This window comes from Ornithorhynchus anatinus, chromosome X1 (assembly GCF_004115215.2).
Source record: "Ornithorhynchus anatinus isolate Pmale09 chromosome X1, mOrnAna1.pri.v4, whole genome shotgun sequence".
NCBI lineage: Eukaryota > Metazoa > Chordata > Mammalia > Monotremata > Ornithorhynchidae > Ornithorhynchus > Ornithorhynchus anatinus.
This window is the reverse complement of record NC_041749.1, coordinates 100,144,655-100,156,276: the sequence shown is the minus strand read 5'-3', so window position 1 is coordinate 100,156,276 and position 11,622 is coordinate 100,144,655. Positions and strand designations below refer to the sequence as shown.

General features: G+C 42.6%; 1 non-coding gene across 1 annotated transcript; it reads left to right on the top strand.

Annotated features, from left to right (window-relative positions):
- Positions 1 to 9,630: 9,630 nt before the first annotated feature.
- On the top strand, positions 9,631 to 9,767 carry LOC114807251. Its single transcript, XR_003755302.1, has one exon. It is a non-coding gene; the product is annotated as a small nucleolar RNA SNORA7 (small nucleolar RNA).
- The last annotated feature ends 1,855 nt before the right edge of the window (positions 9,768 to 11,622 follow it).

Here is an 11,622-nt window from a genome sequence, read left to right as displayed (position 1 = left end):
CCCAGCAGTCCAACTCCTTGTTATTGTGCTTTAATGCCATCTTCAAATGGTTAAATACATCACAAAATTGGAGGAGATGTTCTGACCTAGCTAGAAAACTGGCAAAAAAAGAGAAGCTAGAGAGACTCAAGTCTGGAAGAAATGGATAATTTTCCATTTCCAAATAATATGTGCTGGAACTGGTTGATTTTCAAAAATGATCTGAAATAGAAAGTATCTGGAAAAGGAATCAGAAAACTCTAAATAAAAACCACAGAACTAGATAAAACTACGCTCCACCTGTACCTAGAATATGGTAGGCAGGCCTGATGAAGCTTGAAATTTTTTTTCCATTTTAAAATACCATCAATTTTTCAAAGTAGTTCAAAAAATAATCTTTGAATATTTTCATAACAGTTACCTCTTCATATAAGTAGACAGACAGTTCCCATCCCTAACTTTCAATTTTGTATTTGATTTAGATCTACATATCAGCCAAATTCTTCCAGGCTCTAAATTAGGCATCAAAAGAAATAGCATTAATGACATTTTCTAGCCTCTAATATATAAGGTGGTGCAATGAATGAGGAGTTTAGTAGGTGTACTACTTTAGTACCTAGGCAATGCACTGAACCAGGAATTTATTAACTAATACCCCAGAGTCCTGAAAGTGTTCATTTTATCTTGAAGATTCCCAATTTGCAACCTGGGAGTAGATTAGATACCTGAAGAATTTAACTGTTCTGCCTAGAAGCATGACAGTCTGGCCAATAGGGTGGCCAGTTATCTGGTTTTAGACCCAACAGTTCAGTTTCAGTTGACCTGTCTGGTTCAGATATGGAGCTGGACATTTTTATCTGCTACTTTATTTTCATCACGGAGCTCCCAGCCGACGCGGTTCCTGCTGCTGAGTTCTGCAGATTGGACACAACGATAGAGTTCACACAGACCTGAGAAGGGAAAGCAATAGCTAGAGTGCAAGCAGGAGGGGGAAGGGTCAAGGCACTCCCAACAGAAGCACTCAAAGAGGGGGCAGAACCAGCATATTTAAATAAAATGGCACGTAATGCCATTGTGCTACGTGACATGCCCAGCTATGCCCATCAAGAACTACCTTCCGGGGGTGAAGGAGTCAGGGAGAGAGGTGCTGTCCATGTTGGGTCAACGCAGTGTGGGATGAGAGAAGATAGTCCCTTGAGCACTACTAGCAGGGGACCCCCAAGAAGCCTGGGTATTGCCTGCTTCCACCCCTACTCCTGTGGAGGGAGACCCAGTGGAGATTTAGCAGGCCAGAGCTGTTTGTTCCCAAGCAAAAAGACTCTTCTTAGGCTCCTGCCCATACTCCCTTCCACCATATCCAGTTCCCACCAGGCTCTTGGTGGAAGGGCAGAGCATGGACTGCCCTTCCCCGCCCCTCCCCCTCCAAGCCTCCGGCCCCATCTTCTCTCAGCGGGTGGCTTGGTGCTGGGGTAGCGAGGGTACAGGTAGACGGAGCCCTGGAGCACTCAGCTGTCACTTCCCTGATGGGGCCTAGTACTGGCCCAGAACTGGGATAGCACATAATTAGAGAACTGGGGAGCATTTGAGTGCCCCATCCAGCTGAGCCCAGGGTCCAGCTGTCTGACTCTCCCATCCCTACTAGAAAGTAGACTGTAAACTCACCGTGGGCAAGGAACATGTCTATCGACTCTGTTATGTTGCAGTCTCCCAAGGGCTTAGTATAGTGCTATGCACACAGCGCTCAAGTATCACTGATCAATAGATTGATTGATAGAACCCAAGGCCTTCTTCCTCACCTTCTCTCCAACCTCACAATATCAAAGTCAAGGACTGAGGAAAAGGGACATTCAGGTAAGCAGGAATGGACAGATGTAGAAACACTTCTATTCTTACTTTTATTCAGGTCAGAGTCATAGCTTTTAAATCTGTTTTGTATAGGCAAGTACACAGTATTTTTTATTTTTGAAATTTTAATGTTTATTCATTGCTATTTTCATGACTATTATTTTTGTTGGTTTTATTCCCTGAGGGACTGGGCACTATAAGCACTTTAAAATAAAATATTTGGGTTGGCATAGAGGTGTCCTATATTCTCCAGTGTCTTCCATTGGTCACCCTAGTGCCCAGAAGGGGGTGTCAAGTATAACACTGCTTACATGCCTGAAATTCTGAAACCCTGTACCACAAAAAAATGGAGGGAGGCACAGTGAGGAGGAAGGGGTAGTGACTGAAGGAGAAGAGGTAGTATAGAGCTGGTAAGAAATTCTGCTCTTGGGTCAGAGAAACCTGTGTTGCTGTTGCTGATTCCTCCTCAGACCTTCTTTTGATTTTCAAGACTCCTTTTAGAGAAGAGAGTGGCTTAGTGGAAAGAGCACAGGCTTGGGAGTCAGAGGTCTTGGGTTCTAATCCTGGCTCTGCCACTTCTCAGCTGTGTGACTTTGGGTAAGTCACTTAACTTCTCTGTGTCTCAGTTATCTCATCTGTAAAATGGGGTTAAGACTGTGATCCCCACCTGGGACAACCTGATAACCTTGTATCTCTCCCAGTGCTTAGAACAGTGCTTGGCTCATAATGAGCGCTTAACAAATACCATCATTATTATTATTTGGCCCAGGCCACAAGGCTGAATCCTCTATCACACTCCCACTTCCAGCGACCTGCCACCAGCCAATCATAGTACTTTACAAGTAGTGACTATCCTCTTTCAGGGTGCCTATTAAAGTGTTTACTATTAACTATTTACTATTAATGGGAATTATTAATGGGAAGCAGCATGGCCCAGTAGACAGAGCATGGGCCAGGGAGTTGAAAGGATCTGGGTTCTAATACCCGCCCCACCACTTGTCTGCTCTGTGACCTCGGGCAAATCACTAAACTGAGAAGCAGCGTGGCTCAGTGGAAAGAGCACGGGCTTTGGAGTCAGGGCTCATGAGTTCGAATCCCAGCTCTGCCACTTGTCGGCTGTGTGACTGTGGGCAAGTCACTTAACTTCTCCGTGCCTCAGTTCCCTCATCTGTAAAATGGGGATTAAGACTGTGAGCCCCACGTGGGACAACCTGATTCCCCTGTCTACCCCAGCGCTTAGAACAGTGCTCGGCACATAGTAAGCGCTTAACAAATACCAACATTATTATTATTATTATTATTATTATTATTATTAAACCTCTTTGTGCTTCAGTTACCTCATCTGTAAAATGGGGATTAATACTGTGGGCCCCATGTCGGACATGAACTGTGCCAAACTTGATTATCTTATATCTACCTCAGTGCTTAGAACAATGCCTGGCATGTATCCAGGCCAAATGGAGAATTAAACCTATTATCTCAATATTTCAGAGAAGGAAACCCTGGTTTTAAGGGGGAGAAAAAGATGAGTTGCGGGCCTGAATTGTCCAGATTTTCCCTCCTCACTGATCATATTCATCGCATCATTGCTCAGCTCTAGGTAGATACAACACCAGCTCCTTTTCAGTCAGTGATGAATTGTCTAAGTTTCAAAATATAACTTCTTAGCCTTTTTTCTTTTCCTAAGCTATTGATGAATCAGTGCTCTGCTTGCCTATATACTGCACCTGCTTGCTATTCTAGCTTTCCTTTCTTTTAACAAAAATAGCCTCCAGGGAAGACCTCTGTTCTGTAACAATAGCTAATTGGCAGGCCCATTTTTTAAAGGTCTTTTTTTAATTTTAGCTTACTCACAGTCCCTGGAGGAACACAAGCTCTTTCCTTCTTTACATTGTCCCCATTCTCTGTAATGCATGCACTTGTTCTCCTCATTGCTCCAGCCTTTTCTGAGATGTGATTTTGTGTGTGCATGTGTATCAGTCTCAATGTAATGTCTTCAATTTCCTCTACCATCTTTAGTGACCAAGTTCCAACTTTAGGTGCACAAAAAAAAACAACCAACAGAATTACACCATTGCCAGACAGAAAAGGCCAGCTTAGGTTTTTGTTCTACCAGGAGGGAGGAAGCCATTTCAGATAAATATTTGAATGTCCCAGTGATCTCAAGCACAGCAAGGAATAGAATCTAATCAAAATGATACTCAGTTATACCTATACACTAGGCTATTCATTCCCTAAATCCTTGGGACCTCTCTCTGGTAGTACTTATGTACATATCTTTAAACTGAGTGGTTTCCTCCTACCTGTAATTTATTTTAGTGTCCATCTCCCTGGCTAGATTGTAAACTTGAGGATAAAGATCATATCTAACTCTACTGTATTCTCTCAAGTGCTCATTCTAGTGCTCTGTACACAGTAACTGCTCAATAAGTATTGTTTGATTGATTAGCTCAATGATCCATCCAATGAAGTATTGAATCTCCAGTAGGGGCAAAAAAAAAAAAAAATACTTGGAGAAACTACTGGACTATTGGTAACAGAAACTATGTGTTACGCATTGAAGGAAAGATATCTAGATAGAAAGATCAAGTGTGGCTACATGAGACCAACCATGCCAATTATGTTGTGAAAAATGAATATGATGGTTAATAATAGTAATAATGATCGTATTTGTTAAGCGCTTACTATGTGCCGAGCACTGGGGTAGATACAAAGTAATCAGGTTGTCCCACATGGGGCTCACAGTCTTAATCCCCATTTTACAAATGAGGGAACTGAGGCACAGAGAAGTTAAGTGACTTGCCCAAAGTCACACAGCTGACAAGGGGCGGAGCGGGGATTAGAGCCCATGACCTCTGACTCCCAAACCCGGGCTCCTTCCACTAAGCCATGATGTTCTTTTTGGAAAGCAACAGCAATAGTATCCACAATATCCAACTTTTTCACCCAGCCTAAAAGCAATTCTTCCCCACAGGCCTAATTGAATAATGTTATAGATTTTTCTGCTGTTTGTCTCAACCTTCCAGAAACTCTCTGCTCGCTCCTCTGCCATGACCCTAACCTGTTTGTTTTAGGCTCCTAGAAACCAGTCCTATAGCCCCTCTAGAAATCTAGAACCAACTTCATTTCCTGGATGAGGACTCCCTTCTCGACCTCAGTTTGATTTACCTGAGGAGCTGCCTCACTTCCCCAGCCAGTGCTCCCTGGCACTGGTAATTTCCAGTCTTCCTCTGGCCAGGCAGAACAAGGATTTTCTTGTTAAACTAAATTAGTCACACCTGAATTAACCCAAATCTCCTTAATAAAGGGAAAATTGGGAGGCTAAGGGTCACTTTCTTTGTAAAGCCTCATGCCGCCTCTCCCTCCATGGGCTGGATGGTTGAAGAGTAGATAGCAATAAGCACTATGTGGCAAACACTGTATGATAGAGGTAGATATGTTAAAATCAGATCAGACACAATCCCTGACCTACATAGAGCTCACAGTGTAAGGGGGTGGGAGAACCAGTATTAAGTCCCCATTTTACAGATGAATAAATTGAGGCCCAGAGAAGTCAAGTGACTTCCCCAGTGTCACACAGCAGGCAAGTGGCAGAGCCGGGGTTAGACCAGGTCTCCTGACTTTCAGATCCATGCTCTTTCTAGTAGGCCACATAAGGGATTACCAGGAATAGACCCCTTGATGGCAAGTCATCAGATCCCAAGAGAATAACAACCTGGACTTCTCATAGTGGAGGAAAGAAGTCATTTTGTGAAAGGATCAGCCTATTTTCAAAGAATGACTATCAATGAGAATCATATAACACAAACTTAGTACTGGTCAATACCATCAGCTCCATCTAAAATTAAAGACATGTACTGCCTGTACTTGTGTTTATTGATGTTGCCTCTTGAACTGAGAGGACAGACAAATTGAAATCCAGATGGATAGGCACCCTATATGTAGCCGACCCAAATGAATAACCTGGCATAATTTTTGTCTCCTACTACAACCTACCCCGCACACTTCACTCCTCTAATGCCAGCCTACTCACTGTACCTCGATCTCATCTCTCTCACCATCAACCTCACACCTACACCCTGACTCTGGCCTGGAATGCCCTTCTTCCTCATATCTGATAGACAATGAATCTCCCCTGCTTCAAAGCCTTAATGAAGTCTCATCTCCTCCAAAGGCCTTCCCTGACTAAACCCTCCTTTCCTCTTCTCCCACTCCCTCCTGCCCTGACTTGCTCCCTTTATCCGTCCCCCACCCCCAGCCTCACAGCACTTCTGTACATATCTGTAATTTATTTATATTAAAATCTGTCTCTCCCTCTAGAATGTAAACTCAATGTGGGCAGGGAAAGTGTCTGTTATATTGTTATATGGTACTCTCCCAAGTGCTTAGTACAGTATTCTGCACACAGTAAGTGTTCAATAAATATGATTGTTTAAAACTGGATCATACTACCCCTACTTTGAGCACCTCCTTCTTTCCTCTAGGTGACCATGAATAGCAGAGCATGGTTGAGGGTGTCATCACAGTCTCCTGGTGTTCAGGGACATTCTTATAAAAAGTTCCAGAATGCTCTGAAAACTGAACCGAGCCCAGTTGCCATCTGGAAAGCCATCCATGGCCTAATGGAAAGAGCATGAAACTAGGAGCTAGGAGACTGGACTGCTGTGTGACCTTGAACAAGCCACTTAACTTTTCTGTGCCTCAGTTTCCTCATCTGTAAAATGAAAAAATACCAGCATTTCCCATCTTTTAGATTTTGAGCTCCGTGTGGGAGAACTATGTCTGATCTGATCATTTCATTTCTATGCGAGGGCTTAGCATATCAATCAATCAATTATATTTATTGAATGCTTCCTACAAGCAGACATTATTACCAAGTGCTTGGGAGAGTACAACAGAGTTGGTAGACACATTCCCTGCCCACAAGGAATCTAGGGAAGCAGTTTGACCTAGTGAAAAGACTATGGGCCTGGGAGTCAGAAGGCCCGGGATCTAATCCCAGCTCCACTACTCGTCTACTGTGTGACCTTAGGCAAGTCATAACTTCTCTGCACCTCAGTTTCCTCATCTGTAAATTGGGGATTAAATCCTACTCCCAGTTGGGACAGGGACTTATCCAACCTGATTATCTTACATCTTAGATAACCTGGGAAGCAGCATGGCCTAGTGGCAAGAGCACGGGATTGGGAGTCAGAAATCATGTGTTCTAATCCTGGCTCTGCCACTTGTCTTCTGTGTGGCCTTAGGCAAGTCACTTAACTTCTCTGTGCCTCAATTACCTCCTCTGTAAAATGAGGATTAAGAGTGTGAGCCTCATGTGGGACAGGAACTGTTGTCCAACCTGATTACTTGTATCTCCCCCAGCGCTTAGAACAGTGCTTGGCACATAGAAAACACTTAACAAATACCATCATCATTATTATTACCCCAACACTAAGTACAGTGCATGGCCATTATAAGTGCTTAACAGGTACCAAAAATTTTAAGGAGCTTATAGTCTGCTATTCAGTAAAGTACCGTAATGAATTAAAACACAATGCATTAAGCATGCTCCAGTCAGGATGTAGAAGCCCAAGCATTCAAAGTGAGCAAGAGCAGCAGAAGGTCAATTAACGGGACGCTGACTCGTTTAGCAAATTCAGTGCTAATTCCAGGGCATTTCTAAGGATTTCTAAATTGCCCCTTGGCTAAAGTTGGGACATATGGTCAATCTATGAATGAAGTGCTGTTGGAGACTAGAGGGTAAACTGAGCCAGGCCCAGATGCAGCTCCTAGCTGATCCAATCCAGTGCCAGAATCCCAGATCCTATCAGGCATTTGAGCAGTCCCAATCCCTTTATGCTGTATGCTATCCTCCATTTGACTTTGTGTTGTGCAGACCCATTCAGGCCCCTTCACCAAGAAGATAGAATGAGTGGTCAGTTCATTTACCATCTGACTTTTTTCATTTGGGTAAGAATTCCCAAGTCAAGACAGTAGAGGAAAATGCCAGCCATTACATTCATTGAGGTAGGAACCAAAAAGAAGTGCACTCAGTGGCCTGATATAGTTAAGATCCTTTCCCAGGGAATGCAGGCAATTAGGAAGAACAGATATCACAACCTTCATTCATGCAAGGAAGAAAACCATGGTGATATCTACATTTGACTTTTTTAAAGTACCAGAATATCCTGAGTTTTCTGAAACCGTTTTTCTCTTGCCACCCTTTACCTGAGAGCCCAAAACTATGCAAGGCTACAAATCTTGTACAAGGATACTGGAGATGGCAATGCAACCTTGTACAAGACTCATAAATCCCACACACTATCCTGCTTATGCCAAGATAGCCTGAGATACAAAGGTATTAGTGATATGTCTGATCTGTCACAGCACCTACTGCTCTTGTACTCTAATATGTGGGTACAGCATGGTATTAAATATTTGTCTACCTGTGGGGATGAAAATGGTGCATAAAACACAAGGTACTAACAGCACTCCTTTGTAGGAACTGTAGAGAAAGGCTATTTTTGATTATGTGGCTCTTTATCAGGTAGCTGAGACACATTGTATTCCCAAAATCACTCCTGCTGCTGGGAAATTAACATAGATAATCCAGCTCTGTACTTAATTCTGGCCTGGAACAGTCCCTAAAATCCTCAACCTAAAAAGCTGTGGTCACAGAGAAAAGTAGAACCAGAGAGGGGCTCAGACCTAATCAAATATCTGGACCAACTCACCTGATGACTACAGTAATAAATTACTTAATCAATCATCCAGATTTTTTTTTAAGTGTTGTGCACAGACCAATGAAGGGAGCAAATCCTGAATAAAATCAGGGTTTCCCAAGCATCTTTCCTTCTTTCTTAAAGTGGAGGGATAAGTTCCTTCTTTTCAAAACTTGATGATGACATAATAGAATGGAAAAATTCTTGAAATAATAATTATCACAACAAAATTCAAAGGCATTCATCTAAATGTACCCATATTGTGAAGGGGTCATAAACTCATCTATATAAGCATCTACACAAGAAGCATTGTGGCCCAGGGGATTGTGCTTTTGGAAGTCATAGGACCTGCGTTCTAATTTCAAGTCAGCCACCTGTCTGCTGGGTAACCTTGGGCAAGTCATTTAACCTCTCTGTGCCTCAGTTCCCTGGGGAGTCAATACCTGTTCTCCCTCCTACTTAGACTGTGAGCCCCAAGCGGGACCTGATGATCTCGTATCTATCCCAGCACTCAGTACAGTGTTTGGAACATAGTAAGCGCTTAAAAAATACCAGTCGTCATCATCATCATTACAGGATCATATAAATCAAGCATTGGTATTTATTGAGCACTGCTGTGTGCAGAGCACTGTTCTAAGAGCTTGGTTAGAAGGTTACATGGTTCAGTGTGTTGTCAATCAATCCAACCTATGAGCACAGCAAAGCTCTATCTTTACATACAAAAAGCATGGAAAGCAGTCTTGGTTCTGCATTGGTCTCTTCAGCCACATTCACATGCATGGAGAGAATTTCACAGTCAGTAGTGTCATCTTTGAAAAATAGGGACATACATAATTATTACTGATGTTTATTCAGCTCTTGCACTCTGCAATACTGTACTAAGTGCTAAATAATTTAGAGCACTCACATAGACGTAAAGAAGACATGCAAAACATCCCTGTGTCAAAGTTAATAGTAACACTATCTCAGACAATTTCCTAGTGTGAAATTTACATTCTCTTCAAAATATGGGCAGATCCAGTTTATTGCTTCATCCTCCTCTCCTATGAAGCCAGTAGGATTATATAAGTAGAAAACTGGATCATGGTTGTATTATCAGAACTCCCTCTCAGGGTCGCACTTGGAGAGTTTCCAGTACTCTACCAGTGTTGGCTATCGGAGAGAGAGTCAAGCAGAGGCATACCCATTCCATTTCTAGCTTGGTGGTGGCTAGCAAGTGGAAGGTAATCTGCTGCAAGTCAAAACTCACCTGTGCTGGGCAGCAGCAGCATGGGAGAGAGTAGACGGCAGAGGCTCAGGTTTACTGTGCTGAAGGAGGCAATTGTAAACCACTTCCACATTTTTACCAAGAAAACTCTATGGATACACTACAGGAATGATTGCAGATGAAGAGCAGGGCATTCTGGGAGGGATATATCCGTGGCATTGCTATGGGTTGGAAACCACTTAATGGCATAACGCAAGACTATCAGAACAACAAAGTCTCTGGATTCACGCCCCCACTTCCATCTCCAAGAATTACGCCTGCCTACGTATAGGATTGTGAAGAGGAGGAAAAACCATCAATAAATTCAAGTGTATTTATTGAGCACTTACTGTGTGCAAAACATCGTACTAAGTGTTTAGGAGAGTACAATATAATACAGTTTGTAGACATATTCCTTGCCCACAAGGAGTTTACAGCATAGCACTCAAAGGTATATAGAAGGTAGGATAGTGGTTTGGTGGTATAGTAATAGTACCTATTGAGTGTCCACTATGCTCTATACTCAGCAGCTGGAAAGTGCAAAACTTAAAAAAGGGACATCTTCCCTATCCAAAAAGAGATTACACTGAGTGTAATCTCACTGAGATTACACAGAGAAACAGCGTGGCTCAGTGGAAAGAGCACGGGCTTTGGAGTCAGGGGTCATAAATTCGAATCCCAGCTCTGCCACTTGTCAGCTGTGTGACTGTGGGCAAGTCCCTTAACTTCTCTGTGCCTCAGTTACCTCATCTGTAAAATGGGGATTAAGATTGTGAGCCCCACGTGGGACAGCCTGATTCCCCTGTGTCTACCCCAGCTCTTAGAACAGTGCTCTGCACATAGTAAGCACTTAACAAATACCAACATTATTAATGAGTGGTTTTGAATTAATGGCACCATTGTGTTCATGTAATTTAATCTGGAAAATCATTCTGGGTAAAGCAAGTTCATGTTTTCACCAAATGTTTTGGATAAAACGTGGTGGCAGAATTAGAGAACATACTTCTGACATGCAGGTCTGGCTGGATATGCAGTGTGCATATGCATGAAGAAACTGTCATGTGCATGTGCACTGCTTCAGACTTGGTGTGAGGACTACAGTGCAAATTTTCCTTAAAGTGGGGGTTCTTCAAAACACAGCCCTCAAATTATAGGATAATAGATAAGGATGACTGTCATGTAATATGGTTCCATTTCAAAAATTTAGATACATGCCAAAGTTTCTCTTTGAAAGAATAGCTCTAGACTCTGAGCTCATCATGGGCAGGGAATGTGTCTACCAACTCTGTTCTATTGTACTGTCCCAAGTGCTTAGTACAGTGCTCTGCACACAAACAGCATTCAATAAATGCAGTTGATTGATCAATTGAAAGTGAAACAGTAACCCTCATTTGACTGTCCAAACTGCAAATGATTGTACGGGATTGCAGTTAGGCTTGCTTACTGATCTGTGCTCGTGAAGACTGGCATAGACCTACAGAACCTGGAACTTCCTCCCCCCTCATATTTGCCAGGTCATCTTCAAAGCCCTTTTGAAATTACATCTCCTCTAGGATAACTTCCTTCTCATCTCCCATCCTATTTCTCCCCCTACTATGATTCCAGAAATTCTATATCACCTACGCAGTTGGGCACTCATCCCCCACCCCACTTATAGCATTTATGTACATATCTTGAAACATATTTGCTTGCCCTACCTATATTGCATTTTAGTGTCTGTCACCCCAATCAATTAATCAATGGTATTTACTGAGTGCTTATTTTGTAGAGAGCATTACACTAAACATTGGGGAGAGTACCAAATCTGTTAGTAGACACATTCCCTTCCCCAACTAGATTATAAATTTC